Genomic DNA, 13,478 nt, shown 5'->3' on the forward strand with positions numbered 1-13,478 from the left:
GCTTCCTCTTTTATAATCAACACATACAAGCCTCTACACATGCTCACACATAGAGACAAACATACTGAGATGTGGCATTGCTAAATGTCTAATAACCTGGTTTCTGGTATTTTCTGTAGCAGGAAATGTCCTCTGAAATGGTTCAGGATTTTAAAGCTGACCAATTATGGAAGTATTTGTGATAACATAAGCAGAAGGCAAAACTCATTGCATGCTCTTACTCTATAAGCTACAGTTACTGAAATGTGTAGCATTAAACCTAGTACTGAGAAAGTGTAGGTTAATATATGGAAATACATAGTGGGTGTAGAGGAGAGATCTTACCTTCCTTTCCAGCTGCAGGAATCCCCAGCAAAGCCCAACTTCAGCATCACCAGTAACAGCATCCCAGCCGCACACACCCAGTGCAACAGTTTGTGCCTCAACATATTGTTACTAACTGGATGCATCTTCTGATCTACAGGCTGTGTGTCTTTGCATGGCACTGCCTGCTCGCTGCCAGAAAACCTGCCTGTCCTATCAGCATCAACTCTCAGCTTCCTGCTCTGAAAGAAAGAAGCCTCTATTCATGCACATCTATTCAAATGGCAATTACTGACTCACATCAGGCAATTCAAATAGTGGTATGGTTTGGACTAGTAATAAGCATAAGTATAGACCCCCTCCAATGTGTTGAACTGTGTGAATGTGATGTGTAAAGTTCTGGAGGCGCTTAAAGAATGACAATCACCAAACATGATGGTCCACTGTAGATCTTCATTGGTCCTGAGGTATTGGGGAAAAGGGGATCTTTATGACTTTGGGTTAGTTTATAGTGGGTTTAATTCTCCTTTAAGAACAAGGCCAAATAAGCATGCAAAATGAAATCAGACACACAAACTAAATATGAAGCAGGAGTAAGGGACTCATGACATCTGAGTCAGGTAAATTGGTTGATGGAAACAGGGGAAAACCCAAGGGTTTCAACCACTTCTTTTTTCATTTTACAGGAGGAGGAACTAGTTAATACAGCTGCCTTTTAAAAGACCCAATTAAATTGGTTTTAGTGTAGTTTACGTATACTTGTCAGGTTGACTCAATGTATAATAATGGAGCTTAGCACTGTGGTTACCAGACTACTTTACTTATAGATTTAACATGATTCTATCATGTCTGGCATTGTGCCCAAGATTTGTGAATTGTTATCTGGTGCCTTTATTGGAAAAAGGACCCCCCCATATAAACAGGCCGGTTAGTTTGACATCTGTGGTAAGATATTTTTTTCCAAATACTTTTTCCCATAGTTACCCATGGCCAGCATTCACCGAATGGGTTAACATCCCCGTGGGCCAGCGGACAGGACCTCCCTCAATAATAAAAGGCTGCACCTCCCATAATCCATTAGTCTTTTTGTCCGGGCCAGGGGATAGTTTAGTCTTACATGAGCAAGGACATACTAATAAAGGAAGGTAAGCCTGTAAGCTCCCCTGTTAAGGGGTTAGCATGGCAAGGATAATTACCTTATAGATCTCTCCTCCCGCTTGCGGGTCAGGGGATTTCTGGAAGAAAGAACACTGCAGTGTTCAGAGGTGGCTAGTATTCCTCCCGATGATGGGTCAGGAGAGCCGATTTTGCCCAGGTACAGCATCAGCAGGGAAGCATGTGTGAAAGCATCTTCAGCGTTGGAAGCTTCCGGCGGCCATCTTGCTAAAGGTAAGGTGCGTACAAAGTCATAAGGAAGCTTTCGGCGGCCATCTTTGATGAGGGAAAAGATGCGGTTTGAACGGATTGGCGCCAATAGTAAAGTAAGCAGCGTTTTTTCCCAGCGCAATGGATTTAATGCGCTTTCCAGTACCTGGGGCAAAGAAGTTATGAGGTATGCAGGTGTCATCCTCAGTTACTTAAGCAATAGCACACTTCCTGCAGCGGCCATTGCCAAGCAGTATACTGAGCACTAAGGAGTTAGTTGCAGGTATGTGATGTGCTTTGTGTTCAGCCAAAATAATCTTTTTGAGTTAATGCTGAAAATGTTATACTCTCTTTACCTAGTTTTCAACAATGGAACCTGGTATGACTGGGAAAACCTCTCAACCCCGAGGGAAAAGGTGAGGTAGTATTGAGAGTAATGACTTATGTGGATCAGGAGGTTTGATTTTAATAAATGTTATTATTTGTTCAGCCTTCCTGCCTCAGATGCAAAGAAAGACAAGTCACCAGAGAAGTCTTCAGCATCAACAGAAATACGGCAAGAACCTGGTACATCTGTATCACAGGAAAATCAGCTGTTTGCAGAATCCTTGGCTTCGGTTATAAAGCAAGCAGTTATTCAAGGATTTCAGGAAGTTTCAAGTTCTAGGAAAAGACCTAGACATACGAGACAAGCAGAATCCTTATCTGATGTATCAGAAGGAGACTTATCTGAAGATCCTGAGGGCTTTTCACAGATAGGATCGGAAGAGGGTGAAATAGATTCGGAAGAAGAATCGACCTTTGACATAGCAATTATCGATCCACTAATTAAAGCAGTCAGACAGACCCTGACTTTTCCGACAGAAACAGCAAAACTCTCTGCAGCAGATAAGCTATTTCCCTCTTCACGGAAGAAGGCAACAAGTTTTCCAGTCCATTCCTCTATAAAAGATATTAATACTGAGTGGAAAAAGACTGAAAAAAGAGCTCAAACAGCTGGGAAATTTAATAAAAAATATCCCTTTGATGAACAAGAGGCAACGTTTTGGGAGTCTCCACCTAAGGTGGATGCGGGCCATAGTTCGTTTGGCTAAGAAGACGACCCTGCCAGTGGATGATGGGGCAGTATTCAGAGAGCCTATGGAGAAGAAAATAGAATTCAATCTGAGGAAAGCATTTGGAGCTGCAGGGGCAGCCTGTAAGCCTGCAGTGGCTCTGACATCAGTATCTAGAGCATTGAAAGTATGGCTGTCTGAGCTGGGGGAAGCAATCTCATCCAATGTGAAAAGGCCGAAGCTCTTAGAGATGCTTTCAGATTGCAAGATGGCTACGGAATTTATGTCGGAGGCTTCATTGGATCTAGTGCATTTATCAGCAAGATCGATGGCCCTGTCGGTGGCAGCCAGGAGAGCATTATGGTTGAAAGCTTGGGCAGCTGATACTGCTTCCAAGTCTAATCTATGCCAGTTGCCATTTGAAGGTGAAATGTTGTTTGGCGAAAAGCTAGATGCAATTATTAAGAAGCTATCCGGAGGTAAAAGTGTGTTTCTTCCTCAAGAAAACCTAACCAAAAGATCCCGCTATGAACCCAGTTATGGGAAAGCGAAGGATAAAACGTTTAGAACATCCAGACAATACAAGCCTGGGAAGGAATACTCCAGACAATCTTCGTGGAGATCAGGCCGTCAAAGTTCTAGAGGGTCGGCAAGAAGACCCTGGAGGTTTTCCTCTGCCCCTTCGACTTCCAATCAACAATGAAGGTGGGCAGGGCTCAGAACATGGTAGGGGGCAGGTTAGCCGAATTCTCCCATGTCTAGGCCAGAACCATTCAAGACGGTTGGGTACAGAAGGTGATAGAGTCAGGATTCGTTCTAGAATTCAAATCAGTACCCAGGAAAGATTTTTCATTATGTCAACCTTCAAAGATGGAGAGACAAGCAAAGTGGTCGTACAAAAGTACTTAGACCAAATGTTCGAGTCAAGGGCGATAGAATCAGTTCCTTTAGAGGAAAAATTCAAAGGCCTTTACTCAAGACTTTTTCTAGTGAAGAAAGCATCAGGAACCTTGAGACCTGTTCTGGATATGCGAAGAGTAAACAATTTTCTGCAAGCAAGAAAATTCAAAATGGAGTCTCTGGCTTCCATCATACAGGCAGTCTCAAAAGAAGATTGGTTGACAAGCATAGACTTAAAAGATGCTTACTTCCACATTCCAGTCTCAAGAGAACACAGAAAGTATATGAGATTTGCAGTAGGGGACATTCATGTACAGTTCAGGTGCCTACCATTTGGGCTCTCCCAGTCTCCAAGAGTGTTTACAAAGGTGCTAGTAACACTCATAGCAGAACTAAGGAAGGAAGGTCTAGCAGTATATCATTACCTAGACGATATCTTGGTAGTGTCAAACTCAAGAGCCGAAGCCGGAAGACATACTTCAAGGGTTCAAGAGTTCCTACTAGCCCATGGATGGGTAATAAACAAACAAAAGAGCAATTTAATTCCCCAACAAACCCTTCAGTATCTGGGAGCTCTCTTTCAGACAGATCAAAATCTAGTCAGTCTTCCGGTGGAAAAGCAGGAAAAACTTATCAATCTGCTAGGAAGTTTCAAAAAGCAGAAGACCCTGTCAGTGCATCAATGCCTAAGAGTATTAGGCACCATGTCGGCAACCTGTCAAATAGTCAGATGGGCAAGGTGGCATACAAGGCCCTTGCAAAATTTCTGCTAAGGAAAGTGAGACATCCTCATCTACACCTGCAAAGAAATATAGAAATACCTCGAGAGGTAAAAAGAAGTTTAATCTGGTGGTGCGATCCCAAAAACCTTGCAAGAGGCGTACCCTTGGAGGAGCCAGAGTGGGTGACATTAACCACCGACGCATCAAGTGTGGGGTGGGGAGCACACATAGAAGAGAGATATGTGCAAGGCACCTGGAAAGGAGGCAATATTTCCTCAAACATTCTAGAGTTAAGAGCCATAAGAAAATCTCTTTTTTCTTTTTCTCACCTGTTGAAGAACAAACAAGTGAAGATTGTGACAGACAACACAACAGCAGTGGCATATATAGTGAAACAAGGGGGCACCAGAAGCCTGTCGTTGATGGAAGAAGTAAAACCACTCTTTCAGTGGGCAGAAAGTTGGCTGGAAGGGTTGACAGCAGTTCACCTTCCAGGGAAAGAAAATCTAAAAGCAGACTTCCTCAGCAGGACGGTTCTGGATCCAGGGGAGTGGTCCTTACACAGAAGTATATTCGAAGACATTATAAAGAGGTGGGGACAACCAGAGATAGATGTCATGGCATCCCCTCAGAACAAGAAATTGCCAGCAGTATTACTCAAGATTCCCCTACGAAGGGTCCTGTGCAGTGGACGGACTAAGGCAAAGTTGGTCGGGAAGTCTGATCTACATTTTTCCTCCCTTTCCGTTGATTTGGAGGATACTGAAAAAGATAAAGAGAGAGAAGGTAGAGGCAATTGCGATCATTCCCTACTGGCCCAGGAGGCCTTGGTTCCCTCTCCTCCAGAAGTTGGCAACAGAAGAACCTATGATGATTCCGATCTTTCCGGGGTGGTTGTCACAGGGAGCAATCCAATTCCAGGAACACAATCATTTATCTTTGATGGCCTGGCGGTTGAGAGGGAAAGATTGAAGAGCTTCTCTCTTCCAGAGGAAATCATCAATTTATTAATGAAGTCTAGAAAAAATAGTACTTCCTCCCAATATTATAAATCTGGGAAAAGTTTGCAAATTTGTGACAGAGAAAGAGGAAGATCCTTTGTCTCCTTCTCCAGCAGTTTTGGTAGGTTTCTTATTCTCGGGATTTGAGATGAATTTACAAATCAGTACGTTAAGAGGCCAAGTGTCAGCAATATCAGCCCTGACTGGTAAAGCATGGGCGGAGGAACCTCTCGTAAAAAGATTCTTTAGTGCCCTTATTAGAGTAAAACCAATGAAGAAAAGTTTTATTCCTCCTTGGGATCTTCCCTTTGTTTTGAAAATCCTGATGGGAGCACCATTTGAGCCATTGGAAGACTCCTCCTTATGGAACATGACGCTGAAAGTAGTTCTGCTGGTAGCAGTGACTTCAGCCTGCAGAGTGGGAGAAATATCAGCCTTCGCAGCCTCAGAGCCGCATACGGTGATATTTGAAGACAAGGTGATATTAAGACCTGCATTTGGTTTTTTACCAAAAGTCGTCTCAAAATTCCATTTAGATTTGGAAATAATCCTTCCATCCTTTTGTCCAGATCCTAAGTCATCAAGGGAAGAATTATGGCATACTCTGGATCTAGTGAGAGCCATAAAGATTTATCTGGAAAGAACAAAGGCGTGGAGAAAATCAGAAAGATTGTTCATAATCCCAAATGGTTCAAGGAAAGGTCAAGCTCCAGCTAAAAGAACAATTAGTTCTTGGATTGTTGCAGCTATCGCAAAAACCTACAATATTGCAGGCAGGAAGGTTCCCAGAGGGTTGAAGGCACACTCTACCAGGGCATTAGCAAGTTCCTGGGCGACAGAGGCCGGGGTGTCGCCGGAGAGCATCTGCAGATCAGCAAGGTGGTCTTCAATCAATACGTTTGTGAAACATTATAAGTTGGATGTTTTGTCCTCCCAAGAAGCTATGTTTGGGAGAAAATATTGCAGTCTGTATTTCATTCTGTTGATTAAAAAATTTTCTGTTATGCAAATCGTTCCCTCCCTCATTATTTAGCTTGGGGAATTCCCATTCGGTGAATGCTGGCCATGGGTGACTATGGGAAAACAGGAAATTGTTTATACATACCGTAATTTCTGTTTCCTGGTCACTCTCCATGGCAGCATTCACCGGGTAGTTTCCCACCCCCGATTTGGGGGACCGCTTTATACCTAGACTAATGGATTATGGGAGGTGCAGCCTTTTATTATTGAGGGAGGTCCTGTCCGCTGGCCCACGGGGATGTTAACCCATTCGGTGAATGCTGCCATGGAGAGTGACCAGGAAACAAAAATTACGGTATGTATAAACAATTTCCTGTTTTTTTGAAGCACAGTTAGGAACAGGTTAATGGTTAGTATACTTTGCATAAACGTCAGAATACATTGAAAAATGTAAATTACATTGGTTTTTCAATGCAATTTCAAGGGTATAACGTTTCCTGCATGCTGCGCTACCGAATGTTCATTTATAACTTAAAATATAAATTGAACTATATAACAGGTAAACACAAGGTGGCAGATTTACTAAAGGACGAAGTGTGAATTTTATAGAACGTTGCCTCTTTCGTCTGAGTTTCATTCGCACTTTAGACCTGTCGAACTGAAGATGAAGCTACATCCTCCTCAATCTTATGTCAGTGACATCATATCCTGTATGTCGAAAAGTAAAATGATAAAAAAACGATGGTGGTTTTTCATGTTTTAAAGCGGGATTGCCTTTAAAAGTTGTAGCTATTAAAATTCTTTGTTTTAACCGTTGTTTTACCATGCCACATTTTTTAGGGTGGGCTCATGTCTAGGACAATAAAGGATTTTTTTGTCTTTTTCACTTCCTAGAACATTTTTAATAAGTGGCCAGTTCAAACATTTGCACCAACATCTGTAATAAAGACATATATATGACTTACATTTACCCGTCCTATTGACCTAAAAATTCGCCCTTTAGTGAATTTGCCCGAAGGTGTTTGAAAAAGTCAGTAGGAAATAGAAGAGTAGGAAAGTAAGAAAACAGGGACCTGGATCCAGATTCCTCATGCTGCACCCCCTTTCAGTCCACAGGTAGTTGGATAGGAGGTCCTGCAGTACTATTGTGCTCTCATAACATGTAGTGGTGCGGAAGTTGTTGTGTATCTGTAGTTTATTCTCTCTACAAAATGTTGATTGACTCTGGAAGTATTAAATATTGCCCAATCTCTAATTTCAATCAAGAAATTTTCAATATGTGGACAATCCCATAGCCAGTGGAACAAATCTACTTGTGTTGTCACACATTTTAGAGAATCTGAGTTGATGTTGGGATTTATGAGATGTCTACAATGTGGGGATAGGTAACCCCTATGGATTATTTTCCAGCCAGAAAACAAGAATGTAGGCATTTTCAGGCCAACCTCCACTGCTTGTGGCCTGCACGCAAGTGGAAGCTGTATTTTTAAGTTTTATTCACCAGTATTCTAAAAGAAATAGGGGTAAGCCTGGTTGAGTTGGACACACATTCTTTCCAGATCGGAGTGGCGACAGAAGCAGCCAGACTGAGGTTGGATTATGACAGGTAGCATAAGATCGGGAGATAGGAGTCAAATAGATTCCACAGTTAAGTTTGTCCTGCTTTATTCTAAAGCGGGTCTCAGTAGGGTACACAAGTAAACATGGGGAGCGGGAATTTTTATTGTTCCACTGTGTACAGTATATGTTATTGCTGTTTTGTTCTCTCCTGTATTTATGTCTGATAAAACCTATATAACAAAACAATTGGCAATGTTAGTGATGTCCGGTAGCATGTACTACAAGTTTATGCTGGTTATTTTGGCAGGATCCAAGGTGGTGGTGTTGCTTATTGGTTACTTGTTCATCTAATGAGCTCGAAGGAGAGCCAAAGTTAAGAAACATGGAATGCAGCTGGGCTTTCTAGAGGACAGAGTGGTAATCAAGTGGTTTGGATCCAGAGGTATGAAGTGGCCAGGATTGAGGTCCTCCTTGCTATAGTGTATGAGGGCTGGGAGGCAGGTTAATATCCTAGTTATTCATGCCAGACACAACAATATGGGGTTGGTGGATCTAAACATAGTCAGGCTTATACTTCCAGATGTGGTGATGGTGGACTGGTTGCCAGTTTAAATTGACTGGTCCTTAATAACCGGTTTACCACTCCTCTAATGCTCAACGCATATGACTATGCAGAAATGGCGCCATGACCTTGGTAACGCTACCCTACTCTTTTCCATTACTTTAAAGGAGAACTAAAGCCCCCACAGCCAAAAGTCCACACTGGCCCCCTCCAGTGGCCCCCCTCCCTGCCTCCCAATGCTCAGTGTTACGCCAGAATTGTGTCCCCCATAGAGAATCCCGAAGTGCTGAAGATGGCACGGTTGGCACCCGTGAGCGCCACTGGCACTGTATGTGCGGTCAGTATTTCTACAGGTGACACAATTCTGGGGTAACACTGAGCAGGGGGGAGGCAGGGAGGGGGGCCAGTGGGGACTTTTGGCTGTGGGGGGTTTAGTTCTCCTTTAAAGGACAAGTAAACCCCCCACAAAAAATTAATCAGTGAACAGCCTCTTTGAAATCTTTAGATACCTGCCACTCTGGTTAAAAGGTTAACAGTAAGGCTGCTGCATCCCCTTAATCACTTAGGATTCCTTCTCCTCCTCTAACCCACTCTGTCCCGTCCCTCAGGAATCTGCTTTGAATTTTGACTTATGGGCATGCTCAGTTCTTCTCAGCTCAGATTACTAAACACATATTCTAGTCAGAAGAGATAGCATTGCTGGTTCCCATAGAAACTCTGCTCTAGCTGTCCGATCCTATTTTTTATTCTCCAAACCACCTCTCCTGAGCTCTGCTTAACCATTACAGTGCACAACTCCTACAGAACTTTTTATCAAAGTATGTTGTGCCTGTGTAAACCTGCATTCTGCATTGCATGAACTTTACAGCATACATGTCCTGTTTGCAGATGTTAATGTTACTGATGAGGTGTCACAGGGAAAATGGCCGCTGGGTGAAAGCTGCTATTTGTTTAGGAAAATGTGATGGTGCTGGAAAATGGAAGGATATATGCTGTACAAATGACTTGGCTTGGGTTGGGAAGAAATGCCCAACTTATATACATGGTAGGAAAATTTAGGCTTCACATGTCCTTTAAATACAGGATAGCCTCCATTTGCCTTAACTTGGTTTAGATCAGTTTAACTTGAGCAAGGGATGGAAAAGGCCTTGGGTTTGATTGTTGGTGGGTCACAACACAATTAGGGGGTCAAGTGGGTGTGCTTGTGGCAGGGATAGCTGGGTGGGGACCTGGGCGGTCAAGGTAAGTGGGGAAGTTTCAGGGGAAGCCCAAAAAATTGGGTTAAAACTTGGTATGAGTCAAACTGTTATACATGGATATGTTATGACATTGTGGTTCAGTTTTAATGTATACTGTGTATATATTATGTGTTATGTTTAATAAAGTGCTCTGCTGCCTTTTTATCCCAAAACTGTGTCCTAGTGTGTTTTTGGGGGATGGGGTGTTATCTGGGGGAGTTGCTCGTCCTGGGGGTGGAGTGCTAAACTTTATGTTGCCCTGGTCATATATATACATTTTTTTCTCTCAATTGTCTCTGCTGACATGTTAACGCTAGTATAAATCCTTAAACACCCATGTATCTGCACCCTGATATCCATTCTGTGTGCCTGGTAAATTTAAAGCCATGTGCTTAGTGATGCAATGAATCAACAAAATGAACTACCACACATTTAAATAAATTAAATATTTTTCTACACCACTCCGGTATTCAACTGAAATAATAAAGATGTTCATTACATGATATATATACAAAATGTTATATTCACTTAACAGTTTTAAGCATAATAAGTCTGATAGCAACTCAGATGTTCAATATCTTGCTTCAATTATCAGGTTTTTTTAGCTACTTCTGGATACAGAGCAACCGTACTTGAAACATTCTTTTCAGTTGTATTAGTTTTGCCACAATAAAGTAAGCCAACAGGGATATGTAAATGTCATAAACAGCCATAGATGTTACCTCGTTTCATTCTATGTCTGATGTGATATTTTATATTTATCTAAAATGCCAAACTGTGCAAATTCATGGTTTCATTATGAAACTGTGTACACTGTAATCTAGTTTGAGTTTTGACACTTTATGTAGAATGATTACTTGGAAAATCAAAGAAGGAAGGATAAATCCCTCCCAGAATCCATTTATGAAGCAGCAAAGAGGGCTGTGAAAATAAGGGTCTGCTCTGGGTGTGAGGGACTGATTAAGTTGTTAATAGGTGGTGTTAAGGGCTAAACTCCACAGGTCATTTTGATCAGATATTATGGCTTAGATTTTATCACAGAGAAAGATTCTGTACAAAATCTGATCCCCGCATCTGTTATGCATTTTAGATCAGATAAAGGCTGATGGGATTTTGCCTATACATCCAACAGTCAATGTATTTCAATGAGGAAAAAGTCTTTTCAACACCATAAGATTCTATCTTTTTGGATGCCGATGCAGCTCACAGTGTTCCCTTCTAACAGATTTGTCACATCAGATGGCAAATGTAGACCCATGAGACTAGATCTGACTTGTAGAATGTGTTCTGTCTGACAAAAGCTCCTATGGAGTTTAGCCATAAGTGTTGGCGTCTTTTTTGCTCTGAGAGAAAGGGTAGCAACTGTGTTTGGACTAACAGTTGCCTCTCAATTATTAGGGAATTTGTTCCTAAAGAGACAGAATTCCTGGGTAGCAAGGGTTGTCTACTACCTGCTCCCTTAAAGGCTCTGGAGTGAGGTGCAAGTTGTTGCTAAGGGAGCATGGTCAATATCCAAAGCAGTATGAGTGTAATTTAGATTTTCTTGTATTTGATTCATTTGCCCAAGTTTGGCTGAGGGTCTTTTGAGAAGGCTAGTTTTCTTTATCAGCAAGACTAGGGAATAGTGATTATAACATGGTCTCCTTTGAGATTATGTTGCAGAAACAACTCTATAAGGGAGCAATTAAAACTCTTAATTTTAAGAAAACTTTGCCAGTATAAGTGTATCTCTGCAACATATTAACTAGTAATTTTAAAAGTTTTCATATTTAATTTTGAACTCTGACATGGGGCTATATTGTAAGTTTCCAAGAGCCCTCTCTGATGCTCTGATAAACTTCAGTCACTATTTACAGCTGCACTGCAAGTTGGAGTGATATCACCCCTCCCTTTCCCCCCTCAACAGCCTAACAGTAGAACAAAGTGAAGGACAAAAGATATCAGCTCCTTGGTACATATGAAAATAGTACCAATAGCACTAAAATCCATGTCCCATTGTGACTTCTTGAGTTACACTGAGCCTTTATAGATTGGACTATTTCCTATCCATTTCTTGTACCTCACCGCTAAAGGGGTTTAGGTCCTTTCTAGGGATAGCAACTAGTTCACTGCCAGTAAATAATCTATTTCCTATCCACTAGAGGGACGGTTCTTTCCGAGGACCTATGTTAAATGGCTCCCTTCCATTACCTGCATTCTGTTTGGCTGCACAGGAGCCAGTTCCCAGTGCATAGAGCTCATGGGCGCCATCTTCTGATAATTCGGATTTCTTTGGGTCCTCTTCAGCAATTTCCAGCATATTTCATGCATGCGCAGTCATTACGAATCGGAAGACTCTTCCAACATGCGCCAATGCAGCTCTCTCTTACAGATGAAGACTGGCGATCTGGAAGATGGCGCTCACAAGCTCCGCTGCGCTTATTCCACCTTTTACTCTATTGTGCAGAGCCCAGAGCAGGAAGATGATTGGCAGTGTGGTGCTGCTACCAAAGTATCCCGGGTTGGTGCAGTTTTTGGTGAACAACAGTACCAGCCTGGGGTCTCAGGTAAATGATTATAATCACTGCAGTGGATGTGATTTACTTAGACTTTGCTAAAGCATTTGATACAGTGCCACACAAAAGGTTACTAGTTAAATTAAGGAATGTTGGCCTGGAACATAGTTTTTGTACCTGGATAGAGAACTGGCTAAAAGATAGACTACAAAGAGTGGTGGTAAATGGAACATTTTCTAATTGGACCAGTGTTGTTAGTGGAGTACCGCAGGGCTCTGTACTAGGTCCCTTGATTTTCAACTTGTTTATTAATGACCTGGAGGTGGGCATTGAAAGTACTGTTTCTATTTTTGCAGATGATACTAAATTGTGCAGAACTATAGGTTCCATGCAGGATGCTGCCACTTTGCAGAGTGATTTGTCTAACTGGAAAACTGGGCAGCAAACTGGAAAATGAGGTTCAATGTTGATAAATGCAAGGTTATGCACTTTGGCAAAAATAATATAAATGCAAGTTATACACTAAATGGCACTGTGTTGGGAGTTTCCTTAAATGAGAATGATCTAGGGGTCTTTGTAGATAACACGTTGTCTAATTCTGGGCAGTGTCATTCTGTGGCTACTAAAGCAAATAAAGTTCTGTCTTGCATAAAAAAGGGCATTAACTCAAGGGATGAAAACATAATTATGCCTCTTTATAGGTCCCTGGTAAGGCCTCATCTGGAGTATGCAGTTCAGTTTTGGACTCCAGTCCTTAAGAGGGATATAAATGAGCTGGAGAGAGTGCAGAGACGTGCAACTAAATTGATTAGAGGGACGGAAGACTTAAATTATGAGGGTAGACTGTCAAGGTTGGGGTTGTTTTCTCTGGAAAAAAGGCGCTTGCGAGGGGACATGATTACACTTTACAAGTACATTAGAGGACATTATAGACAAATGGCAGGGGACCTTTTTACCCATAAAGTGGATCACCGTACCAGAGGCCACCCCTTTAGACTAGAAGAAAAGAACTTTCATTTGAAGCAACGTAGGGGGTTCTTCACAGTCAGGACAGTGAGGTTGTGGAATGCACTGCCGGGTGATGTTGTGATGGCTGATTCAGTTAATGCCTTTAAGAATGGCTTGGATGATTTTTTGGACAGACATAATATCAAAGGCTATTGTGATACTAAGCTCTATAGTTAGTATAGGTATGGGTATATAGAATTTAATTAAAAGTAGGGATGGGTGTATGTATGGATGCTGGGTTTTCATTTGGAGAGGTTGAACTTGATGGACTTTGTCTTTTTTCAACCCAATTTAACTATGTAACTATGT

The sequence above is a fragment of the Xenopus laevis genome, chromosome 9_10S (assembly GCF_017654675.1).
Source record: "Xenopus laevis strain J_2021 chromosome 9_10S, Xenopus_laevis_v10.1, whole genome shotgun sequence".
Taxonomy (NCBI): Eukaryota; Metazoa; Chordata; class Amphibia; order Anura; family Pipidae; genus Xenopus; species Xenopus laevis.